We start from the raw sequence: 5,337 nt of genomic DNA on the forward strand, positions 1-5,337 counted from the left end.
AGAAGAAGAGCTCTGTGTAAGCTTGAAAAATTGTCTCTCTCACCAAAAGAGAGGCAACAACAAAAGTTGTCGAACAAAAGATACTACCTCCTCCACCTTGTCTCTAGGGGAAGGTAACTTTAGCTTCCAGGATTGGCTTTGGCTTTGGGATATGTTGCTTCCCGAGCCTACGCGTCTGGGTTAGGATGTTGCATGGAGCATGGTGTCTCTGAGCTGGGTCCAGCTACAAGCTCTGGTTTTGGAAAGCAATAATCTCTGTCACAGAAATTTCTTTTTGCCTTATTCTTGTGGATACATTCTGTAGATTATACTTTACATAGCACGTCCCTGCTGCATTAACCACAGTTGATCATGTAGGGACCTGGACTGAGTAAGAAAAAGCTGCATAGATAAGAAGATGAAGATCATATATATACAAGTTTATTTAACAGGAAGGCTCTTATATTTTATTGTGAATTCATGGCATGAGGGCTAAGACAGCAGAAAAGGATGCCAACTGAGTGATAAAAGGAAAGCTTTCTTCCTCTAAGATTCTCAGGTCTGATCTCCTCAGAGATGACCATGTGCCTCCCCACTAATGTTCATCAGTTTCAAAGACCTGCTAGCTACAATATTTTCTCTCACAGGGACAAGAACCTTGATAAAATTGACTGTCCAAGGTTTTTCTGCATCCATAGCAGAAATGTGAAAGTCATGCTGGAAAGAGGAAACATCAGACTCTCAGTGAAGCATTTCAGCTCAGAACACCTCTCACATAGTCTCCTTTTCAGAAATATACAGGAGTGCAGAGCTTTGGAGCAGAGCCCAGAGCTGGAGCGCAGAGCAGCTCCGGAGCAGTGGAGCTGCAGGTTTTTGCCTGAAGCTAGAACGGAGCCGGAGCACAGCTCCAAAGCCCTGCAGGAGTGGATCAAAATAGACAACTGACCCCAAAATGTTAATTGTGAGGGAAACACTGTAACTATGGGTAAGCCAACTTGGGCCTTGATTTTGAAGGGGACCTTAATCAGGACTCCCTCTTTACACCTGCAGTTTTGTAAATGAGCTCATTTAGACATACAACTACCGGATTGTGCCCTTGGGTATTAAAATGACCTACTTTGCACTTGCACATAATTCTGGATTCAAACTTGTGCTCTTAAATTGTAAACACAGAAGGAAGCCCAGGTTTTAAAAATCTGGAACTTGCAATTAGGGCTGGTTGGGAAATGGTGGGAAGAGGGTGTCAGAAAACTTTGACTTTCCAGCAAAAAAATAAAAGCCTGACAACCAACCATTTTCTGCTAGAAATGATAAAAAATAAACTTTCTGCTATGAAAAAAAATATTGGCTGGAAATTTGGTTTCCAGTTTTTTGATTTTCAGATGAAAATGTGAACAGTTTTGAGCAACATGGTCACTTTCTGCAAAACTATTATTTTAGATGAAAACTCATTTTTTGTCCTCAAAAAGGTTTAAATTGAAAGTTTTTAACCAGCTCTACTTGCAGTCATCTGTATGTCACAACTCTGATATCACTGAAGCAATGCTCTATGGACTCTAGTGAAGTATAAATTCTCCCTTGACTCTGTAGCTATGAAATTGGGGTTGACTTTAATGAGTTCCCCAGAGGTGGCTCTCTGCAGTGTCCAGTCCTTCTCACTGGACACTCAGAAATTATGAAATTTGCTGCCTTCAGTGAGACAGTGCACATACCAGCCTGTTAGGTTAGCTGAGGACTCACTTTTTGCTTCAATATAACCACACTGAGATGGCTTATAGGAAAATGAAGAATATGTTTATTAATAAAGAATAGAGATTTAAGTCATACTAAATAAGAGAAAAAGAGACAGGTAGAGTTACAAACAAAATGAAACAAAACAACACATGCTTTCCAGTGGCTACAACTTTATTTTAGCAAGTTCCAATCTTTGACTAAGCTGTTTTTTTCACTTACATCAGGATACCAGCATATCTAGCCCTGCAGGCCAGAGGATCCACCTTCTCAGAATCAGACTGTGCTGACCCCTCCATTGCCTAAGTGATGGATAACAAAGGGGTTCTCTCCCCTGGATGAGCTGGGCTCCTGGCTGGTCTACAATTCCCATGGTGTATCGCTCACTGTCTTCCTTGTTCCTGTGCTACATAATGGGAGTCCCATTATGGGAAATCTAGTCTGGTTGGGGAGCCAGGACCAAAGGGGGAAAAGGGCACCGCAGTGGCATGTCAGAATAGAAATTTTTGGTTTTCAGCCAAAAATGTTCAGTTTTGGACAGAAAATGTTGGGATTTTGGCCATAAAAGTTTTCAGGTGTTTGGGTTTTTTTGGTCAAAAACCCCAAAGTAGTTTATTTAGTCAAAAACCCAATTTTCCATCAAGTAACAATTTAGACAAAAAAATTTTGACCAGCCCTACAATTATATTGTTAGCTCTTTGGGAAGTCAATGCAAATTAGGTGCATATGTGTCATTTGAGTCTTTCAAAACAGTTTGCATGGTGTACAATTACATGGCATAATAATATTGTCAGAATCACAAAGTCAATCTTATAGTGTGCCATGATGCATTATTCTATACTACGACATACATTATGTGCATACTGTGTGTACTTTTCTCAAGGGGAATTTGAAGATCAGTGTTGATATCATACTTTGTGGATGGATGGATGATAAGTCTAGAAGGGAGCAGATACATCTGACATCTGATATTATATGGGCACATGATACAATACAATGCTATGCTTGGAAAGTTCCAACCTAGCACATTGTGTGAGCTATCAGAAACAAACAAATAAATAATAATAATATGGCTCTGAATGGCGCATGCAGGTGTCACCCACACACCTCCTGGATGTGGTGTTCTGGCCCATCTAGTGGCACTGAGACCACTTAGAAACAGTTACATGAGTCTCCTCTACAGCCTTAGCTACCAGCTAATTGGCTTTTAGCTCATACGATAGAGGCTCATGCACTAAGCTCCAGGGGCCCTAGGTTTGGTCCTGCTCACCACGAGTGGTATCTGTTACAAAGGAATTACTGAAAGTAAGCAGCAGGTAAGGTGCAGTGTAAAAAAATAGATAGAATGGTAGGACTTGAGTGAAATTAATTGTTGACACAACTGATACCAGAAAAAAGGGGGGTTTGTGTTATAGCACAAACCCTGGAGTTTTCTCTGGTGTGTCATTGTTACTTTAGACACCCAATTTTGAGGACCTGTCTATCTACCTACCTACACACAAACAAAAATTATTTTTTACTTTTCAAGCACTTGGAATAATTTAGTATAAAATACAAAATAACTTTCAAATGACTTCATGTTGACTAAACTGACCTGAGAACATGTAGGGAGGAGAGCAACTTCCTTTTCTTAAAAAGAAAATGGAAAATGTCGTAATTCCCCAAAGGGATTTAAAAATAGATTTTTTTTAAAAAATGCATCTATCAGATCAACCCCTCCCATGTCAATACATCATGCAAGGATTGGAACTAGTCATCTCCACAGTAATTGGTTTCCATCATGCTGCATCATTTAAGGGATGAGAAAGCATGCTCTGCTGAATGCAGAACTTCCTTTCATCTCTGGTTTAATTGCATTTCTGTTCTCCGCATTACATAACTTTAGAAGCATATTATAAACATTGTACTGCATCATAGATCATGTTTATGCTTTATACAGCACTTTTATTCTGACAGATCTCAGAGCATTAGCAAACCAGACAAATTAAAATAAAACACCCTTTCCCCCTCATTTTAAAGCCATTTTGCTTTTATTTGCAGAAATCCATTCCTGTCACGATCTACTGTATTTTATCTAGAAGAGTCACTCTGCAGAGTCAATTTTGAGAGGTTTGATTAAAATAAAGTGTAAGTTTTAATGAGACAAAATATATTTATTGACAACATGATTTAATTCCATTGTTTTTGTTTTATTTTAAATTTAAAAAAAATCATGGCTGACTCTCACCCAGAATGAGGTAAATCATATTAATAATAGTGGGGATAGTGACACTAAGAACCCAGGCAGATGTGGGGAATAAACAATTGAACCTCATACCTTATACACCCTTGTTTTTCTTTCTTTTTTGGAGGTGGGAGTTTTAGACAGGCATCCAAAAGTATAACCTTCAATGAGTCTCTGGAGGAATGGGGTTCAAATCCCTGCACTGTAGCTTTGGTTCCAAGTTAGAAGAGGCCTGTTTTCTGGCTTAGATTCTGCTGCAGCTGAAATCTCCCATGAACAGCTTAGAAGATTTTTACATTATCAAACTCCCATCTGGAACCTCATCCGGATCTAGATATGGACCCTGCCTCCTCCTCAGCCCATCTCCAGTAAGTTTAAAAGCCAGACTAGCTTAGTCCAATAGCAACTGGAAATCCAGGCAGGGTTAGAGTAACTGGGTCACAGGCCCTTGTATGATGGAAAATTGAAAATTGTTGGCAAAATCAAAATTTTCCTTTTGAAAATTCTCATTTTTCCAGAAACTGCATATTCTTTTGGAAAATCATGCAATCTGTCTTTGAGAGAATCCACCAGACAACAGCCCAGAGACTCCATCATGTGTGCACGCCAAGGTTTTTCATATATATTGAAATATGGAGAATATATGTGTTGCCCCGTGGTACAATAGCTCTGCAGCTCTAGTCACATAGGATCTGAGGAATAATCTCTGGACCCTTTTGTGGGAGGCAGAATCAGGAGAGAAAACTTCCATCCTATATTCCCCATATGGCTTTTAAGTGCTGTCTACCACATGACATCATCTAAATGGCCTCAGTCCTGGCTTCCTTCCCCCCCTCCCCCCCAGAACAGAAGCCTTAATGAGTTAAGCTGGTGAATTTCGTCAGTTATTCAGGAGCACTGAGTCATCTTTTCATAATTTGTTACAAATATTAAATTGCAGAGCTGTTTTCTGTGTTTTTATTTTGGTGGGAAGCCTGCAATTATGGTTAATGCTTTGTTACTTATTCTGTGACATGTGGTAACACTACAGAGAATAAAGACCAGGAAACACATGGAGCTGACAGGCAGGACCAATCATTTGCTCTTTGCCAACTGGGCTGCCTTCATATATGTTTCTGGCAGCTAGCTGCGTGACACCTCAGATTCCTTCCCTTGTCTTTCCAAGAGTAACACAGATTTTTTTTTCCCTGCAAAGGAAAAATGAAATCATAACATTTACGTCCTACCCCCCTGCAAAAAAAGCCATTTCCCTAATTCCAAGGCATCTGAAGGAGATAAAGTGGCTGGTTTAAGAACTGGTGTTCATAACTCAGAGTTGCTACAGACCATATTATTAATGGATGCTTGGACACATCAATTACTCACTTGATATATTTGAGGTAAAATGATGTCAACGTATTTTG

This window comes from Mauremys reevesii, linkage group 1, assembly GCF_016161935.1.
Source record: "Mauremys reevesii isolate NIE-2019 linkage group 1, ASM1616193v1, whole genome shotgun sequence".
Taxonomy (NCBI): Eukaryota; Metazoa; Chordata; order Testudines; family Geoemydidae; genus Mauremys; species Mauremys reevesii.